The sequence below is a fragment of the Papio anubis genome, chromosome 14 (genome assembly GCF_008728515.1).
Source record: "Papio anubis isolate 15944 chromosome 14, Panubis1.0, whole genome shotgun sequence".
Classification (NCBI taxonomy): Eukaryota; Metazoa; Chordata; class Mammalia; order Primates; family Cercopithecidae; genus Papio; species Papio anubis.
The window spans coordinates 7,387,944-7,396,972 of record NC_044989.1 but is presented as its reverse complement, the minus strand read 5'-3'; the positions used below and the strand labels follow the sequence as shown (position 1 = coordinate 7,396,972).

At 36.3% G+C, this 9,029-nt stretch overlaps 1 non-coding gene across 1 annotated transcript; it reads right to left on the bottom strand.

Moving 5' to 3' along the window:
* Positions 1 to 7,257: 7,257 nt before the first annotated feature.
* Positions 7,258 to 7,380, bottom strand: LOC116270439. Its single transcript, XR_004178474.1, has one exon. It is a non-coding gene; the product is annotated as a U6atac minor spliceosomal RNA (small nuclear RNA).
* Between the last annotated feature and the right edge of the window lie 1,649 nt (positions 7,381 to 9,029).

Sequence of the window (9,029 nt, the reverse complement as noted above, 5' to 3'; positions counted from 1 at the left end):
AAGTAATTCCTTCTAGGACATTCTTTCTTGTCTGTATGATAGTTGGTAAAAATAGGCAAAACAGAGAACCGAGGGAAAGAGGCATTTGCCTAATTCTCCCTTTGACTTATTTCTGTGATTTAGTGGCTGTGTGGAAGTTTCTAGACTTAGGTGATGAGAGCTAAGAGCAGAGCTTTCATTTGCTCCAAAAGGAAATGTTGGTTCATTTTGCCCAAAGAAGCAGGGACGGACTCTAAAGTACTGACACCTAACAGTAGCAAAATATGTTTAGCCTCTTTCCTCCTCTTTCAAATGTAATCCACATTATAAAGAAAACACACAGATGAGAGTTTCAAATAAAACTCCAATCATGTGTTGTGGTCAGAATCACCAGAATCAGTGAGGACCACTGTCAGTTTCAGTCACTCCAATGTGCAACATCGTGTTCTCTTCCTCGTTCATCTTCAGGGAGTGATACCAACCTATATCTTGTGTTAATTCCGTTGGCCATACATTTGCTGTCCTTTAGCACATTAGGATGATGGAAAGTTAGTTTCTCTGGTCTTCGTTAATGCCTGGGATGATGGTCTTTTGGTGCTAGAAATAGTTTTAGTCTCGTGTAGAGTTGATTAGTGAAGTGATTTGAAGGATCAGGCATTTTTGGAAAGAGCAAATTATAGAGATTGAATAGATTGGAGAACATTGAAGAGATCTGCCTTTATTTCTAGGATACTATACAAATTAATCACTTATTGTTTGCCTCATTATAGTTCAGGCTGGAGACAAAAACCAATAAACAAATATGCTGTAAATTAGTCAATGCTTGAAACATCTTTATCACTGGTTACCTCATTGCACCCCTTCCCAGCCCAGCCCTGCCTTTCCCTTCTTTTTCCTTTCCCTCCCTCTCTCACTCACTCCCTCTTTCCTTCCTTCCTTCCTCCCATTCTTTCTCCTGTTTCTTATGCCACAAGTATCCCCACTTTCTCTCACTCTCCCACTCTCTCTCTCTCTGCTATCGTTTAAATGTGTGTACTTCCAGAATTCATATGTAAAAAGTCAAAAACCAAAGAGATGGTATTAGGAGGTGGGGTCTTTGGGAGGTGATTAGGTCATGAAGGCTCCACCTTGGTAGGTGGGATTAGTGTCCCCATAAAAGTGCTAGAGAGAACAGCGAGACCCTTTTGCCCTTCCATTTGCTCCCCCATGTAAGATCACAACATTTCATTTCCTTCATTCCTCCCACCATGTGAGGATGCAGAGAAAGCACAGTCAGTGAGGAACAGACCCTCACCAGACACTGACTTTCATTCTCTACAACTGCAAGATATACATCTCTTTTCTTTATAAATTGGCATCTAAAGTATTTTGCTATAGCAGCAGGAATGAACTGAGTCCCTCTCTTTCTCTCTCTCTCTCTCTCTCTCTCTCTCTGTCCATCTTCCATCCTTGGAAATCTGTTTAGGAAAATTAGGAAGCACCAAGAACAGAAATGTGGGTTCAAATATTTAACCTTACTGAACAGCAGTTACCATATGAGGAGGTAGGTTTTGTTTCAGAAATCAGACCTATTGAGGTAAAATGCTTGAAGCTAAATTTCTTTGTTTATACAACAAAAATACAAATAATAACATCAAAGGTTAAAGTAACAAATTTGCTAAAATAAAAACAGACACAGAAATGATTAGATTTACCTTCACAATCCTGTCAGGTCACATATCATTATATATATGTCGCTTTAGGAGGGTTGCCTATCATATTACTTATAAAATTAATTATACACATTTCTTGAAGATAGAAAACATACTATATTTACTTTTCATCTTTTAGTGTAGGATTGGTCATAGAATTGATGCCAAAGTTAGTTTAAAATTGAATATTATAATGAAATACATGTTTACAGTGATTAAAACCATGTTTTTTTTAATCTGAATTAGTACAGCAACATGGCATGGCCCAACATTACCTTCCATCCGTAACCAGGGGAGAAAATGATTCCCTTAATATCATTTCTTCATTCATGGATATAAAATAATTGTGAAATATCAGTTGGCAAATGAGCTTCTCTAGTGTAGAATATTTACTTCAAACAACTTTTAATGTAAAAATAAACAAACAAAAAAAGCTACAGATGAGTGAAACTGCTCCTAACAAGGAGATCACAGAGTTTTAAAAGTTGTGTGGATAGTATTGAATTCCCCAATGTCTAGTTACAAAATTTTCTTCTAAAATTTTGAAACAAAATTATGGAGAAAATATTGAAATGTTTTAAATAAAATAATACATAATATGATAAATATATACAATAACAAATAAATAATAATGAAATAAAAGAAAAGGGAATAATGTCAGTACTATATTCGTTGTTTAAAGTATCTTTAACTTTTTTTCTAATTGTAAATAATGCTTGTAAACATTTAGAAAATACAGAAAGTAATTTAGAAAATAAAATCTGTCAAACCCCATCACTGGGGGTTATCCATTGTGAAGATTACACTGTATTTTTTTCAATTCAGTATGTCAGGAGGCACCTTGGCACAGGGATCAGAATGAAACCAGCCCATTTCTCTGATCCCTGAAGATCAGAGGGATTGACAACTTGAGACAGATGGTCTGACGTACTGGCCCCAAGGTGAGGCCAGAACCTGCACCTAGGGGAAAATTCTCTTTGCCAGGACTTCCTCGGGGCTTTCCTGCAATGCACCTCAAGCATCTCTCTGTTGGAGGAATTTTGATAGCAGGTACTTGGGGTTATGGATGGGGGAGGTGTCTGAGCCTGGCATCGTGACCTTCAGTTAAGACCTGGGGCCGACTTGGATGGAACGGTAGTATTCCAGTAGGCTGTGCGTTGGCTGAGTCTGGTAGGCATGGCTGGGGGCAAGACAGCTTCTGTTTCTTTGGCAGAAACACATGCTAGACTTGCTTTCTGCTTCAGCACTTCTTTCCCCATTAATCACATTAAAAAGATCTGAGAGACCACATTTGCTTTTTTGAAAATCTGATTCCTGATCATACAAGGAGGGGCCCTATTACAGGATATTAAAACAAATAACAGAATGAAATCAGAAACATAACTACTTTCCTAGGACTTGCCATTACTGATGTCATTCCCTCTTCACCATATAAAATCATAATCTAAGAATGTTCTGTGTACCAACATATGACAATATTAAAAAGCTTGTAAAATCTTTTAAAGAAAATGCGATAAAGACTTTTCAGGAATTGCCATCAGTCCCCAGACTTTCTTATAGGATGGTTGAGGTGGTCAGATGCTGAAGAAATAACCTAGAAAAAAACATTATTTTTATGGTCAGAAGAGGGGGTATATGAGAGCATCTTACCACAGTGCTCAGCCAGAGTAAACTCCCGGTAACAGGCCAAAGAAACACATGCTAAACCTCAGGACAAAGAAGTCGCTGGGCAATACTATGTCTCAGTATGCTTGCCCATGGTGTTTGTTGTTTAAAATGCTCTTCTCCTCCATTATCCACCTGGCTAATTCCTTCACTTACTCAGAATCCACTCTAAGAAACCACCTCTGACTTCTTCAAGCCCAGTCTTCAATACACTCAGACAGACCTTTCCAACTTGCATAGCTTCTTGTCACTCTAGTGGTCAAAACACTGTGTTCTTTATAATTATTTGTTGCTTATCACCCTATCATACTTTAATAACTCTATTTCTGAGTGAAGATTTAAATAATTTAATAAAATTTACCTGAAATTCAATATCAAAAGTAGTGAGATCTGGCCACCCTTAAATATATTATCAAATTTAAATTAATTTTTGTACATAGTACCAGGTAGGGGTGAAGTTACTTTTTTTCCCATGTAAGTATCTAGAGGTTCCAGAACCATTTGCTAAAACGACATTTAGTTATGCAAGTAAGACATTCATTCAAGAAAAATTTGAAAAGAAAGAAAAATATATGTGGAAACTCATCACTCTGTAGTAGTTACCATTTTACTGAAGTTTATTTTGTGAGTATGTGTGTAAGTGTATCTTGTTTTCGTGTTATCCTGTCTCCTTCTCTCCTATAATAATACCATCTCTTCAATTATAACATGCCAAAATACAAATTTTAATATTGATGAAACAGATCTTACAATTGTTTTACAAACAATAAACAAAACTTTTTGTAGGCTAGATAAACAGGCTATGACTTATCCTAGCCAGGGCACTGTGGACTCAGCCATGTGTCAAGATTTCTGTTTATTTTACTGCCATCTCAGCTGAGTTCTCATTGGAAGTGTCAAATATGGTTAAAATTTAAGATGAACCTAAATCTCTATTTGTCTAAAACAATTTTTAAAAGCATTAAAATAAACGATCTAAGAACCTTCATTTTTCAACAACGAAGGAGTTCTTGGTGTTAGTTTTATCCTTCCACCAGAAACAAGCAGATAAATGAACAAATATATGGCAAAGTTCTTTCAGATATTGGTCAATGGAAAAAATTAAAGCTGTGATCCTTGAGATCAGGAAAACAAATAAGTTGAGCCCTATGATTACTCTGTGTTTTTGTTTTGTTTTGCTTTGGTTTTTGGTTTTCTCCTGGAGGCATTTTACGGATCTTGTTGCAGAGAGGAAGAACTCAGGCAGGGAATGGAAAAACTGTTGAGCTGAGAATGCAGAAATGGTAGTTTATGACAGCTCAAGTGAATAAAATTTGAAAAACAGAGTACCAAAGAGAAAAGAGCATTTTAGACAAAGAGATTCTATATATGTATGTATGAGTCCCACTGAGTCTGTTGCTGAAGTCTAAGTTTTGCATGCATAAAGTAAAATTTTACAAAATTGGCCAAAAAAATAAAAAAAGAGAAACTATAAGCTAATCAATTCCCAGAGCACATACATGCTTGGAATGGAAGGCAAATCAACCAGAGTAAAAAAGACTTTATTGAGCACCCAGATTATTCATTAGAGGCTCCAGAAAAATCACATTTTATGCATGGATTAAATTAACCCTGAAGTAAAGGCTTATCCAGACCTTCCCCAAAAAACTTAAAATCAAGTTTCAAATAATCATGGTGATCCACAAATCACTTAAATCTCTCTCAAAACAAAGTTTTTAGATAGTCTTTAAAGAAAACAACAAAGTGTAATATTAAATTCTGAATAACAATGTCATACATCGAGACTTCAATCAAATATCACTAGCTTACAAAAGAGGAAACTGTGGCACATACCAGACCAAAAAAAAGTTAGCCAATGCAAATGAAACTAGTAGTTACAGAAATTATGGAACTAGTTAACCAAGACTGTAAAGCTGTTAGTACAAATATGCTAAAGGATGTAAAGGAAAATATGAACATAAGGATGTTTATGGAACCTCCTTGGAAAAGAACCTTATGGAACTTCTAAAGCTAAAAGTTATCCAAAATGAAAAACTTACTAAGCGATCTTAATTCAAGATTAAATACAATGGATTAAAATATCAAAGAACTTGAAGTCAGGCAAGAGAAATTATAGAAATGAAAGCACAGACACAGATATAAAAACTACCAAAAAAAGTTTTAATAAGCTCAGTGCCCTGTAGGACAATATTATATACATCTATTTTGTGTACAGAAGTAGAAGAGAAAAATATTTTAAGAAATAATGACACAAATTTTCAAAATTTGATGAGAATCATCAACTTGTATCTTAGACATCTGAAGATATAGGATGGATCCCAACTCAAAATTTTGTTTCAATGTTAAGACTGATGATGCCTCACACATACTATGAGGTCGTGAAAAGGTTTATTACTCACAGAACAAGGCACCTGGGAAGAGTAAGGTAGATTTCCAAAGCTGGTCTGGAAATGGTTTGGGAGAAGAGGGAAGAAAAGGAAGCTGACTTGGGTTTTAATTGTGGTTAAGAAATGGGGAGGGGTGAAGGTTCACCAAAGAAGGGAGCACTTGGGCTTTCTTATCAGTTTTACTAAAGGCAGGCAGAAGGAGAAGAGGGAATCCAAGGGATGAAAAGCTGTCAGCCCTGAAACTTCAAAAAATAAAGCCAAACCCTTTATTACAATTCACAAAGCCAAGAAACTTAAGAAAACCCAAGCAGGATAAGCCTAGAGAAAGCCACGCAGAAGCACATTATAATCATATTTCTATATAACAGTTTGTGAAACAGAGCATTTTTAAAAAGCAAGAGAAGGAGGACACATTATAAACAGAGGGTCGGATATATAAGAATGACTGCAGACTTCTTGTCAGAAGCAATGCAAGATAATATACAATGGACCAAGACATTTAAAGAATCAAATGAAAGCAAAACCCACCCCAACCCAAGCAAAACAAAACAAAGCTAAAATTCTCCTTTCAGCAAAAACTTCTTTAAAAAATGAGGGCAGAGAAACACGTAGATTTGTTTTTGGTAATGGCCAAGTAGCATCGTACATGACCACCTTTCCTGTAACTGCCAACTATAAACTGTGAACATAACACAAAAGCACATATACCTGAAGGCACTGGAGAATTCACAGAAGCACTCAGAGTAGGAGGGGTAGTGCACAACCAGTGGAGAGAATTATAATGGAGAGTTGCCATGATTACAGTTTTTACCATGGACCATGGGGAAATCATATGCGAATGGAAAATGAGAAGAAGACAAGAGAGGAGAAAAGAGACACAGAAGAAAAGGAGTCAGTTAGAAATTCCCCACATTGTGTCTGCCCATATCTCTGGCTGAAACACCCAAAGCAGCTCAGCCAAAGAAAAAGAATATCTCAACTGGGATCAGAGCTAAAAACAACAAAACAAAACATAGTTTTCAACTTGAGTCCAGATGAGAAAATTTTTTGCTGGAACAAACATGACATATTGAGGGGGAAAAGACAACAAAAATCAGAATTCTTTTAAAAAAAAAACTTTTATATATATATATCTTATAATATATGTATTATATATTATATATAATATATATCTTATAAATCATATACATATCTTACAAAACATATGTGTGTGTGTGTGTGTGTGTGTGTATATATATATTTTTTAAGACAGAGTCTTGCTCTGTCACCCAGGCTGGAGTGCAATGGTGTGATCTCGGCTCACTGCAACCTCCACTGCCCGGGTTCAAGCGATTCTCCTGTCTCAGCCTCCCCAGTAGCTGGGATTACAGATGCCCATCACCACACATAGCTAATTTTTGTATTTTTAATGGAAACGTGGTTTTACCATGTTGGCCAGGTTGGTCTTGAACTCCCAACCTCAGGTAATCCTCCCACCTAGGCCTCCTAAAGTGCTGGAATTACAGGCACGAGCCACCGTGCCTGGCCAACAACATTTAACTTTAAGGCATTGTCATGAAGTAGGTGGCAACGTCTTAACCATATGCATGTTGTCAGGCCGAGGGCCCCTTCCAGCATTGTCAAGGGGAGTGCTAACCTTCTCTCCTTTCGTATGACACAGAAATCAGAATTTTCACAACTCATTAATCATAATACCTAGAATAGTCTCCCCCAGCTAAACTGATGAAGAAATTAAATATAAGATGTAAATTAGTAATATCTGCAATGAAAGAGAGGAAATCATGAAAAATACTACAGAAATTAAAAATGATAATAGGAAAATATTATGAGCAATTCTATTCCAATACATTTTAAAAATTATATAAAGTGGAAAAATTTCTTAAAGAACACTAATTTAAAAAACTAACCTAGGAAGAAATAGAAAAAAAATAGACTTCTGTCAATTAAAAAAATCATATTCATAATTAAAAACCTTCTGAAAAAGAAAACTCCTGGCCCAGATGGCATCACTGGTGAATTCTATCCAACACTTAAGAAAGAAATAATTGCTATGCTACAAAAATTATTTCAGAAAATAGAGGAGTAAGAAACACTTCTCAACTAATTTTATGAAGCCAGAATTACCCTCTATCAAAACTAGACCAAGGCTTTACAAAAACTAAGAAGTGTAGACAAATATGCTTCAAGGACACATACCACATATTACATACTTTAAAACTTACAAGCTAATTCAGTGTGTGCATGTGTCTGTATATATGTAGGTATATAAAATGCCATGTCATGGCTAAGGAAATGCAAAGATTTAGCAAGTAAATGCAAAGTTGATTTAGCAGTCAAAAATCAATCAGTGCAATTTACCATGTCAACAGAATTAAGAGAAAAGGCATATGGTCATCTCAATAGATGCAAAAAAGTAGTTGACACAATCCAATACCAATAGAAGCAATAAATGAATAAATGGAAAAATCACCACATAAGATGGATGCTGCAATAATAAAAGAAGATGGAAGGAAAAACAAAAAAAGAAAGAAAATGTAAGGTGAACCCAGGATAGTGAGGGGGTGAGAGCTACGAAAGGGATGCAGAGAAGATAAGGGAGATCCAGGAGTTGTGCAAGGAGCAAAGAAAAAACAAAGAGAAAAAATATGAGAGTTTAGGAGAGACAGTGAGGCAGGGAGAAGGGAGAAAGATGAAGACTAAGGGAATTAAAAAGGCATCCAAAGGATTTGAAGGCTCTAATCTGAATATCTAAAAGGACTTTTGTTTTTATTTCATATTATAGTATCTAGTGACCACTACAATTAAAAAAAAAAAAGCACAAGGCTAACTGGTCACACTTTCTAATATGCAATTTCCCAGGTGTCACTATCCTGATCAAACCTGTCCCGGAGCAGTGTTTCTCAAAGTATGGTCTTCACACACTTGCAGCAGAACCACTTTGACAACTATTGTTAATGGATCAGATCCACCTGCTTCTGCCCCATCTCTCCTGACCTGTCCCGGAATCCCTGGGGTGGAATCTGATTATTTCAATGTTAATGTGTACCCCATGGAATCCTGATGCACGTGAATGCCTAGAGAAGCAATTTAAACACATAAACACATGCAGAAAATACACAACAACAAATCACTTAATATGACCTCCTTCAAGGGTTTCTGCAATCCAAGTGAAATGTACCATTTGATCTGTATGCTGCAGACAGATTCTACAGGGAAGGTAAACTCCAATCCTTACTGCATGAACACACTGACTGCCTCAGGTGTCCTCCCATCTTCTAAGCTTAAGGCCCTTCCATCTCCTGCATAG